Here is a 12,636-nt window from a genome sequence, read left to right on the forward strand (position 1 = left end):
TGCAGTACGAAGTTCTGTAAAAACTTTGTTAATTATAATTAATGGTTGCGATCATGAGAGGTGACAAAGTCAATAATACACACTTCTAACAACAATTTCTATTATATTTTTCAAAAATACATATACAACTTACGTCAATTATCAGACAGCACTAGAATGGTGGCCTACTGCCAGACGAAACAAAACAGAGCTAGTTCAATCAAAGCATTTTCTCTGATCTTCATGTCTTATGTTACACAGAGATTATACCAGAAAAACTGTTTTGTTAATTACATCAATTAATATTTGTGTTTTGATAACAACTTACATTATTATTTGTTATACACCGCACACACGTACACAGTCTTGAAAATTTATAGTCCACACGTCTCATAACAAAAACTTCCTTTCCCTTTATCCAAATGTCCATTAATGTGACGTACCGTCACACCTGCCCTAGCCTCCTCCTTACTCTCCCCCCCCCTCCCTCCCCTCCCCCCCATCACCGCTCCCATCATACACTGGTGCTGCTGCTGCTGGCAGTGTGGTTTCTGCGCGCGCGCGTGCGTGCGTGTGTGTGCGTGTGTGTGTGCGTGTGTGCGTGTGTGCGTGTGTGCGTGTGTGTGTGTGTGTTTTTTTTTTTGACAAAGGCCTTACTGGGCGAAAGCTTTGTGACAGTTTTTTTTTGTTGTGCCTCTCTGCGACTCAGCATCTCTGCTATATGGTGAGTAACAACTTTCCTTTTCGTAATACTGTTACATTCCATCCTGGATTTTTCATTGTTTGAGTAAGTTCTCGTAAGCCTGTGAAAAATAAGAAAATTGCTAGTGAATTCATTTAACCACAGGTGTAATAAATTGGCTAACAGTAAGCAAAGTGGCAAGTGTTGGTTCATACAGACAATGTAAGGAATACACAGTGTTGAATCTGTACAGCCATGCTTGTAATAAATTGACTGACAATAAACAAAGTGACCAGTGTAAATTTATGTAAGCATGTGCGCAATAGATGTTGCAAACTGTTTACCAGACACTCAGATAAGTAAGTATAAATGATTTATTGTAAGTTTTCTTATGTCTAAAGGGAAATACATCAGGAATTGTTTTCATTCTTGACACAAACAGCATACCAGCAGTTTACATCCAACAGGAATACATAGTTTGGTGCAATAATAGGCTGATAGTATAGGTGCAAAATGAATATTAGGAGTTTCAAATACGTATGTGAATGATAAAAATAAGTGTATGTAAATCATATATTGCAAGTTTTGTACACAATGTGTACAGTTTGTGTATAGAAAAGCTATAAAGAAAAGAATAGAGGAATGTGACATCAGAAACCGTGTTTATGTTGAAGACAATGTCACATGGCTAGAGTCCTGCTCTTGCCACAAACAATCCATAAAGAGCGTGCATCTCCCTGAAAGTACTTTTTTCCTTTCTCTACAGCGTGTATGTAATTATCGTATGTGCCTGAAACCAATTTCAACTTGGTATAATGTCTGAATAAACAAATTGGTGAGTAAATAGTATCAGCCTAGTCTGAATTCCTGTATGGTTTCCATTGTGTTACATTTCTGAGCCCATAAAGTTTCTTTGATTTGACGTAAATGATCCAGTAGCAGTAGGGTGGGGGGTATTCAAAAATTTTGAAAGGCCCTATGTAAATATAAAAAAAAATTCTTAATCTCACTATTTACTGTCCTTGCTAGAACTAAAACTCCAATTTCAAACCGTGTGCCTTTTACTTTCCTGTCAGGTCCCTGCTTTCTCCTGTAACATTGTTTCATAGTTTCTCTTACAATATCATCTCTAAGTGACACCTGCTTTTGCATGCAGGGAGTTCAAGCAGTTCACTAATGAGGTAAGCAGGTTTCTTGTTGTACAAAAGTTCACATGGTGAGCTATTTAACACATCTTCAAAACTACTGATACATTCTAACGCATCTGAACGATCCTTGCTGCAGTATATTCTACACAAACGGCTTATTTCTCTCATTTATCACTCAGTTGGATTACAGCGTGATAAGTACAAATGGTTTTTTATGTTGTAGCCTTCAAAAAATTCTTTACATATTTTTGATATGAATTGCCTTCCAGTATGAGAAAAATATCTTTTTGTATGCCTACAGCATGAAATCAGCCCTTTGTGATTTAGTAACTATTTTCTTGCTGGCTGCATTCTTCAAAGGATATAGTTTTATACATTTTGAAAACGAGTCTATCATGGCAAATACGAGATCTGTTCAAAAATTCCAGAACATTTCTAATTTCGCAGCTACGGTTTGTTGGAGCAAAATGCGATTGGCATCCCTGAAAATGCCTGCGTTTAAAATCTAAGTGTTGGAAGTTTTGTCGCTGTATACCTGGTTAGTTTCTTTTTTCGTGCTTTATTGAGTAGAACATTGTCTCTCTCTTTGTGAATTTTGAGATGGCAGAGTTAGAAGAGCATTGTGCCTGCATTAAATTTTGAAACTTCAGCAAACCTTTACAGAAACACAACAAATAATGCAGGAAGCCTACAATGATGAGCGCTTAAGCCATACTCAGTGTTACAAATGGTTCACACGGTTTAAAAACGGCCGGATGGAAGTTAGAGGTGAGCCACGTTAAGGAGGCCTTCAACACCTAGTGACAGCATTCGTGTCGGGAACCTCGGCGAAACTGTGCGTGCCAATCAATGAGTGACTCAGATAGAGATTGCAGAAGAATGTAACATTTCGGTTTGTTTTATCTATTTTTTTATTTTTATTTATTTATTTGCCTGTAGACAACTGTTGTGTTGTATAGGCATCATCAGACGGTTACAGAAATGATTATACATTAGGTCAGTAGTTACATATTTGTTCAGATTGTGGTACAAATGATTACACAAAAGGTCAGTATGGTTGTATGACATAAATTACAGTTCCTTTGATCACAATCACATATATAATAATAGAGAATCATTTTTTCATTATGTAGGAATTCACTTATGCTATAGAATGCTCTCTCTTTCAACCATGTCCCTACCACCATTTTAAATCTATTCTCGTGCAATTCCCTCGTTCCATGTGATGTATTGTTGTAAAATGTTTTGCCAGCATGTAAACAATTATTTTGGATTTTACTCAAACGTGTCCAAGGAATGTCTAAGTTCCTATTTCTGGTTTCATATGAGTGCACATCTGACCTGCTTTCATACATGTGGGCTTTCTATTTGGCATGCATAAGTGCTTTAAGTATGTATAGACTGGGAACTGTAAGAATTTTGTGCTCAATGAAGTACTGTCTGCAGGAAGTTAAATTGCTCACACCAAAAATACATCTAATGGCTTTCTTCTGCCAGAGGAAAACATCTTTTGCCCCAGCAGAGTTTCCCCAAAAGAAGTATTCCATAATGCAGATGAGTATGAAAATAGGCATGGTATGCCATAAGTATGCACTCCTTACTGACACAATGCTTCAGTTTCCTAAGGAGATATAGAAATCTTGCCAACCTACTGCACAGCTTTTCTGTGTGAGTATTCCAGCACCATTTGGTATCGAGATAAATGCCTAGCAATTTTACTGAATGTCTGATTTCATTAGGTCCATCATTAATATCTCTAAGGGAAGAAAGGATGTGTTCAGTTTTATTTTTATTTAATGACAGCCTATTTTCATGGAACCAGTGAGCTGCCTTTTTCATCATGGATTTGTTCATTTGTTTGACAACATTCACATCATTATGTGACGTGATAAAAGTTGTGTCATTAGCATACATGACAGCTTTATATGGTAATGTGTTGGGCACGTTATTCACATACACAGTGAATAAGAAAGGTTCCAGTGGGACTCTGTATTTTACCTTGAGAAGGTCAGATTTGTTGTTTGAATTTATATAGACCATTTGGTACCTGTTTGTCAAATATGATTTCAGCAGTAATAGTTCTGTTTCAGTTATTCCATATTTTTCTAGTTTCTTAATTAAAATGCTATGTGACGCAGTGTCAAATGCCTTGGTTAAATCAACTAAAGTTGTATAGGTATGTTCCCTATTTTCAAAACCTTGTAATATTGATAAGACAACTTCCTGAACTGCTTTTATTGTTGATAGCCCAGTTCGGAATCCATACTGAGCCTTATAGAGAAGGTTGTGACACCCAAAAAAAATCGTTTAATTGGACTTTCAATAATTTTAGATAGTTTTGGTATTATTGCTATAGGTCTGTAATTTTGGGGTGAATTTCTGCCTCCCTTTTTGTATATGGGCAATACAATTGTCAGTTTAAGGCAGTCTGGAAATGTCCCCTCTGTAAACATCCTATTGATTAATCAAGACAGTGGAATGCATATATAGTGTCTTATTTTCTTTGTGGTAAAATTAGAAAAACCATGGATGTCCTCAGTTCTGGAATTGCTTAGTGATCTGACTACATCCAGTATATCCTTAAGATAAATGGTTCTCCAATCAAATTTTGGCAAGTCTCCTGTCAACTCTGTTTCCTGAAATTTGGAAAGTCTGTCCTCACTATCATCTAAATTACTTTCATCTGTCATAGCTAATTCTCCAGAATTTATGAAACTATTATTTAGTTCAACTGCACTTAGAGGAACAGGTAAATTTTCTGACATTAGCCCTGTTTCTGTTTTAACTATTTTCCATTCTGCTTTATATTTGTTGCTAGACTGATAAATATAGTTTTCATTAGCTTTTTTCTTTGCAGAAATGATTTCTTTTCTGTACAGCTGTTTTGAATTGGCATATGAGTGTGTATACTCATTATTCGAGCAAGATTTATCATAGTAAATTCTTAACAGAATCCTTAAGTTATTTAAGTAAGGTGTATACCAGTAAGTTACTTTTCTTTTCTGTTTTCTCCTTGCATTTAGTCTATTGTGTTTAATGATGAGGGGGCAATATTCATTTAAGATAGCAGTAATGGTGTGTAAGAAATAATCAAAAGCAACACTTAATGACTCATTTTCCATGACAGCATTACACCAGTCCATGATCATTAAGTCTTTGTGTGAGATTTGTTATATTTGATGGGTTGAACTACTTCCTGTCCTGGGTTCTATTGGTTGAGCCTGTTCTTTTTTGAATGCCATTAATTTTAGGAAAATTCCATCATGGTCAGAGAGCATCGGTTTAACAACATTTAAGATTACATCATCTTTGCAAATGTTTGATATCACATTATCTAGGCAGGCATTCTGCCTGGTAGGCTCATAGTTAAGGCAAGCATAACTGTATGACTTGAGGGTATCTAGCAGCAATCTACTTTTAGGATTTTGCACCAACACATTAGTACTGACGTCACCAAATATTAAAATTTTATGCTTCTTATATCTAACTAAGTACATTAAGAGATTATCTACATGCTGGACAAAAACTTTGGCACCAGTCTTGGGGGCACAGTACATGGATACTACAACAATCTTGCATTTTCAGGGAAGTGAATGGCAGCAATTTCAATTTCTCCTTCGTGGACTAAGTGCTTGAGATCTATTATCTTAACTGTTTGGTTTAGTTCACTTTTCATTAGTATTGACACTCTTCCATTTTCCATAGCTGATCTAAAATAGCCAGTTAAAAATTGTAAACCAACAGGAGTATACATCTTGGATTCATGTTCTTTAAGCCAGTGCTCATTTAGGCACAGAATATCACAATGCAAGTCTTCTAATAGCAGTTCAAATTAATGAAGTTCATTTCTCACTGACTGTATGTTTATATGAAAGAAGGACAGATAATCACAATCTTTAACTTTCGATTTTAGCACAGAGTTACAATCATTTGACTTTGTAGTTAATGGTGGTGGTTGCAGTTTAATAGGCCTAGACCAAGACTTGTAAGGGCAGGTCTTGGTCATCACTGCAAGTTTCCCTGATGGAGACATTTATATTCAAGACTGGATTGTTTTCAGCAGTTTTATCTTATCAATGACAACTTCTTCAATAGCCTGCCATAAAGGTAATTTACCAGAGTAATTTAAGTGCTGCCCATGTTTTGTATAACGATCCCTTTTGAAAGTGCTTACATTTATTAGTGTCACGTTATTGAAATGATCACAGATTTGTTTACATCTATTATTCGTATTTAATACTTCCTTGTTTACACATGAAGCTTCTGTCAAGTCATGTCGATGTGGTATGTTCACTATGATAGTATTTGTATGTGTGAGGCTTGCAGTTGGATCATGTCATGAAATTCTGACAGCATCTTTGAATGCATCGTGTTGCCGCCAAGATCGTTTTTACGTGGCTCATGGACCAAGACCACGAAGACTTTTGCCTCGCAATCTGTGAAGAGCTTTTGGATCACGCAAATGAGTACACGATGTTCTTTAAGATAATCGTAACTAGTGATGAGACATGGGTCTACAGTTGTTGTTGTTGTTGTTGTTGTTGTTGTTGTTGTCGTCGTCTTCAGTCCTGACACTGGTTTGATGCAGCTCTCCATGCTACTCTATCCTGTGCAAGCTTCTTCATCTACCAGTACCTACTGCAACCTACATCCGTCTGAATCTGCTTAGTGTATTCATCTCTTGGTCTCCCTCTACGATTTTTATCCTCCATGCTACCCTCCAATACTAAATTGGTGATCCCTTGATGCCTCAGAACATGTCCTACCAACCGATCCCTTCTTCTAGTCAAGTTGTGCCACAAACTCCTCTTCTCACCAATCCTATTCAATTCCTCCTCATTAGTCATATGATCTACCCATCTAATCTTCAGCATTCTTCTGTAGCACCACATTTCGAAAGCTTCTATTCTCTTCTTGTCCAAACTATTTATCGTCCACGTTTCACTTCAGTACATGGCTACACTCCATACAAATACTTTCAGAAACGACTTCCTGACACTTAAATCTATACTCTATGTCAACAAATTTCTCTTCTTCAGAAACGCTTTCCTTGCCATTGCCAGTCTACATTTTATATCCTCTCTAATTCGACCATCATCAGTTATTTTGCTCCCCAAATAGCAAAGCTCCTTTACTACTTTAAGTGTCTCATTTCCTAATCTAATTCCCTCAGCATCACCTGACTTAATTCAACTACATTCCATTATCCTCGTTTTGCTTTTGTTGATGTTCATCTTATATCCTCCTTTCAAGACACTGTCCATTCCATTCAACTGCTCTTCCAAGTCCTTTGCTGTCTCCTGACATATTTACAATGTCATTGGCGACCCTCAAAGTTTTTATTTCTTCTCCATGGATTTTAATACCTACTCTGAACTTTTCTTTTGTTCCCTTAAAACTACTTGCTGAATATACAGATTGAATAACATCGGGGATAGGCTACAACCCTGTCTCACTCCCTTCTCAACCGCTGCTTCCCTTTCATGCCCCTCGACTCTTATAACTGCCATCTGGTTTCTGTGCAAATTGTAAATAGCCTTTCGCTCCCTGTATTTTACCCCTGCCACCTTTAGAATTTGAAAGAGAGTATTCCAGTCAACACTGTCAAAAGCTTTCTCTAAGTCTACAAATGCTAGAAAAATAGGTTTGCGTTTCCTTAATCTTTCTTCTAAGACAAGTCGTAAGGGCAGTATTGCCTCACGTGTTCCAATATTTCTACGGAATCCAAACTGATCTTCCCTGAGGTCGGCTTCTACCAGTTTTTCCATTTGTCTGTAAAGAATTCGCGTTAGTATTTTGCAGCAGTGACTTATTAAACTGATAGTTCGGTAATTTTCACATCTGTCAACACCTGCTTTCCTTGGGATTGGAATTATTATATTCTTCTTGAAGTCTGAGGGTATTTCGCCTGTTTCATACATCTTGCTCACCAGATGGTAGAGTTTTGTCAGGACTGGCTCTCCCAAGGCTGTCAGTAGTTCTAATGGAATGTTGTCTACTCCCGGGGCCTTGTTTGGTCTCAGGTCTTTCAGTGCTATGTCAAACTCTTCACACAGTATCATATCTCCCATTTCATCTTCATCTACATCCTCTTCCATTTCCATAATATTGCCCTGAAGTACATCGCCCTTGTATAGACCCTCTATATACTCCTTCCACCTTTCTGCTTTCCCTTCTTTGCCTAGAACTGGGTTTCCATTTGAGCTCTTGATATCATACAAGTGATTCTCTTTTCTCCAAAGGTCTTTTTAATTTTCCTGTAGGCAGTATCTATCTTACCGATAGTGAGACAAGCCTCTACATCCTTACATTTGTCCTCTAGCCATCCCTGCTTAGCCATTTGGCACTTCCTGTCGATCTCATTTTTGAGACATCTGTGTTCCTTTTTCCCTGCTTCATTTACTGCATTTTTATATTTTCTCCTTTCCTCAATTAAATTCAGTATTTCTTCTGTTACCCAAGGATTTCTATTAGCCCTCGTCTTTTTACCTACTTGATCCTCTGCTGCCTTCACTACTTCATCCCTCAGAGCTACCCATTCTTCTTCTACTGTACTTCTTTCCCCCATTCCTGTCAATTGTTCCCTTATGCTCTCCCTGAAACCCTGTACAACCTCTGGTTCTTTCAGTTTGTCCAGGTCCCATCTCCTTAAATTCCCACCTTTTTGCTGTTTCGTCAGTTTTAATCTACAGTTCATAACCAATAGATTGTGGTCAGAGTCCACATCTGCCCCTGGAAATGTCTTACAATTTGAAGCCTGGTTCCTAAATCTGTCTTACCATTATATAATCTATCTGATACCTTCTAGTATCTCCAGGATTCTTCCATGTATACAACCTTCTTTCATGATTCTTGAGCCAAGTGTTAGCTATGATTAAGTTATGCTCTGTGCAAAATTCTACCAGGCGGCTTCCTCTGTCATTTCTTAGCCCCAATCCATATTCACCTACTATGTTTCCTTCTCTCCCTTTTCCTACTCTCGAATTCCAGTCACCCATGACTGTTAAATTTTCGTCTCCCTTCACTACCTGAATAATTTCTTTTATCTCATCATACATTTCATCAATTTCTATGTCATCTGCAGAGCTAGTTGGCATATAAACTTTTAGTACTGTAGTAGGTGTGGGCTTCGTATCTATCTTGGCCACAATAATGCGTTCACTAAGCTGTTTGTAGTAGCTTACCCGCGTTCCTATTTTCCTATTCATTATTAAACCTACTCCTGCATTACCCCTAATTGATTTTGTATTTATAACCCTGTAATCACCTGACCAAAAGTCTTGTTCCTCCTGCCACCGAACTTCGCTAATTCCCACTATATCTAACTTTAACCTATCCATTTCCCTTTTCAAATTTTCTAATCTACCTGCCCAGTTAAGGGATCTGACATTCCACACTCCAATCCGTAGAATGCCAGTTTTCTTTTTCCTAATAACGACGTCCTTTTGAGTAGTCCCCGCCCGGAGATCCGAATGGGGGACTATTTTACCTCCAGAATATTTTACCCAAGAGGACGCCATCATTTATCCATAGGTCTACAGTTATGATGTGGATATTCAATCTTCACAGTGGATTGGGAAATTTTCTCCGAGATCAAAAAGAGCTTGTCACGTCAGGTCAAATGTCAAAGCCATGCTGACAGATTTCTCTGACATTTTTGGGGAGGAGAATGTGGTGTAGGACTTTTTAAAATGACTTCAAATATTAATTATTGCTGCTCTACAGCACTAGTTTGCAAGACCTATCCTGGAGCAGACTAGGGCAGTGACCATATCATGCTGTATATGAAAATGAAGATTAAACAAAGTGACCAAAAAGGAAAGAGTAAGGCAGATTCGTCTCACAGATAAAACTAGTCTCAACGAATTTGGAGAAAGAATAAGACCCAAATTCCAAAAACTAACAGAGCAGTAGCTCCCAAAATATGGGACAAAATGAAAGAAATCATCAGTTCATCTCTCCCTGAACAGGTTACAAAGACCTCTCAAGCAAAGAATCCCTGGATTTCGAACAATACTCTACTGCTCATTGAAGAACGGAGCACACTAGAACGTAGCATACAAACCGCTGAAGATAAATAAGCATACAAAGAACTTTGCCGCAAAATACAGCGCAGCTGCCAAACTGACGAGACACGGTATCTCACCAGTATTTGTGATGACGTAGAACAACATCAAAAATTAAATGAAATGCATGACCTATTCAAGAAGATAAACAGCATCACCCGAGAGTTCAAGTCACGCACGTGGATGGTAGAAAATATAGATGGCACTATTATTAGTGACAAGCAATTAGCAATAGCTAGATAGAAACAACACTGTGAAACACTGTATTGCAACGGAAACAACAGAGAAGAAGAGAACATTTGTACGGAATCAAATAAAGAACCTGATATTCTATACAGTCAAACCTAAAATGCCATCAAGCACCTAAAACACAACAAATCCCCAGGTATAGATGGTATTTCGAGAGAAAAATGGCCTTAAGACTGGACTACATCTGTCCTAACTCCTCTGCACAAATAAGGATCAGTTAGGGACAGCTCCAAGTATAGTACCGTAGCATTAAATCAACACCTAAAAATTTTTCTGCAGTCTCAGATTTCTGCAGAACAAGCAGGTTTCTTGTCGGGTAAAGGTACTCGAGAGGCAGTCTTGAATTTAAGGCAGATAATTGAAAAATGTTACGAGTTCTGTGTCCCTGCCTACATCTGCTTCCTAGATTATAGAAAGGCCTTCGATTGTGTCATGTGGGACAAGTTGTGGCATGTGCTCAGCCAGTCTGTGGTTCCAAAACACCTGGTATCCTTACTGAAAGGTCTTTAGAATAGCCATACTGAAACCATAAAAGTAGACGGTGAATACTCTGAATTTTTCGACGTAACAAACGGCGTCAGACGAGGTTGTGTACCGTCACCTCAGCTCTACAATATCTATGCAGAGTGTGTAATCAGGAAAGTGCCGGATGGCTGGGACGGTGGGATTTCTATCGGCGGCAGGAAAATCGACAATTTATGCTTGGCAGATGATACTACAGTCATAGAAGGAAGTAAGGAAGAACTTGGTAACCTGTTCTCAAGAGTAGAAGATATTAGTCTAAACCTTGGCCTAGAGATAAACATGAAAAAACCAAGCTAATGGTTATAAATTGCCAAGGCATCCATCAAAACCAGCTTACAGGATGCTTAAGGAATCTGGAGATAGTGATTATTTATATCTAGGCTCTCTGATCAATATCACAGGAAAATATGATAGAGATAAGAGAAATTATTCTTGGCTGAGCCACAATGGTCAAAGTCACTAAGGTATGGCAGAATCGGGCAATAACTGAGACAACGAAGATGCACTCGGTAGAAGCATCCTGTATTCTTATACAGATGCGAGATCTGAACCGTGAATGGTAACGGTAAGAGCCAAACCGATGCCTTTGAGACGTGGTGTTGGTGGAGGATGCTACGTGTACCGTGGACACAAAAAGAACAAATAGTTCAATAACAGAATAACTTAAAATCACAAGAAGGTTATCTTCTCGTGTCAGCCAAAGACACCTTCAGTTGCTCGGGCACGTCTCGAGAGGGGATAATTTAGAGAAGACCATCGCAAAGGGAAAAATTGAGGGCAGAAGATAACGTGGGAGAGCAGCAAACAGATGGTCGGATTAAGAGAAGAAGATTGCCAGCCTGCCTCTTCACACCATATTAAGAAAGGCTAAAGATCGCTGTGGACGGAGACAGCTGTCTGAATTTTCAACTACGTAAGAACGAATGAGGAAATGAGGACGACAACAGCGCTTTCAATAAAGTTCTGCACTCTTCTGCCAGCCAATCACCGGACGTATTGCCAGCAGGCTAAGTGTGAAGACGAACTACTATTGCAAAGGTCAAAGAACTTGTGAACAAAGTTGAAGGCAGTGGTCTCACAAGCAGAAGGGAGACCAATATTATGAGGAGGAGGAACATGGAGGGAGTAAATAGTTGAGTAATTTTCTGGCACTTGTTTTGAGGTATACCAGGATTTTATATCGGTTTATTTTTGTATGACAGGCCCACGTTACATGGGACAAATTCCTCTCAGTATGTCTACGACCTGTAATGGTACTTTAATTACGTAGCCATTACGGCAGCTCACCGGAACCTCTCGGTACCAGCAACATTTTACTGTCTTTCTGTGAAGTAGTTAGCATATTTCTGAGACAACATTCAGATTTGATTTGATTAATGTAGAGGTACTTTGATTTAGCGATATGTTTATATTGCAATGATATTATTCTTACGTATATTCTTTCTTTTGTTATTATGATCTTTGACGTACTTGTAACTCTGATTTTTGGGCGCGTAAGTGATTATTAGTTAGAGTCGATCCTTGGAAACGTCAAGTCTTGAACGTCATGTGGGAAAGACGCATAACATAGTCAGCTTATAAAATGTGAACTTTAACAGCGAGGGAGATGTTTTCAAGTATGTTTTGTATTGTGAAGTGACGCTTTGTGTGTTACGCAATACTGCAACAAACGCAATAAAAAGGAAGTGTAACTTAAATTTGGAGTGCTGATTATTTTTTTTTTATATCACCATTGTGCTAACTTTCAAAGGTTTAATCATCAAGAATGGCTTGTGAAATGCATCTACAAAACTTTTGAATATAGCTTAGTAAAACCTAGGCCTCTTTGCATCCGAGCTCGGAATCACCACCACCTAGATTTTCGACGATTGAGCCACGAGTTCACAACGAGACCAGCGTGGGAAACATGAAAAGATGAGTGCCTAGTTTATTCATTGTTATACGAAATGACTTTATTAACTGTGCTCTAATGACACCTGCCACATAA

The 12,636-nt window shown here is 38.2% G+C and overlaps 1 protein-coding gene and 1 long non-coding RNA gene across 2 annotated transcripts in view; one reads left to right on the forward strand and one right to left on the reverse strand.

Annotated features, from left to right (window-relative positions):
• LOC126232157 (zinc finger protein with KRAB and SCAN domains 3-like) overlaps nucleotides 1–12,636 on the forward strand; it is a 394,238-nt gene that overhangs the window by 337,688 nt on the left and 43,914 nt on the right. The window lies entirely within an intron of this gene.
• Nucleotides 726–12,636, reverse strand: part of LOC126232160 (uncharacterized) — a 163,038-nt gene continuing 151,127 nt past the window's right edge. The window contains exon 4 of the long non-coding RNA XR_007544670.1: nucleotides 726–782. This is a non-coding gene — a long non-coding RNA (uncharacterized LOC126232160). The remainder of the gene's footprint in view (nucleotides 783–12,636) is intronic.

This window comes from Schistocerca nitens, unplaced genomic scaffold (genome assembly GCF_023898315.1).
Source record: "Schistocerca nitens isolate TAMUIC-IGC-003100 unplaced genomic scaffold, iqSchNite1.1 HiC_scaffold_465, whole genome shotgun sequence".
Classification (NCBI taxonomy): domain Eukaryota; kingdom Metazoa; phylum Arthropoda; class Insecta; order Orthoptera; family Acrididae; genus Schistocerca; species Schistocerca nitens.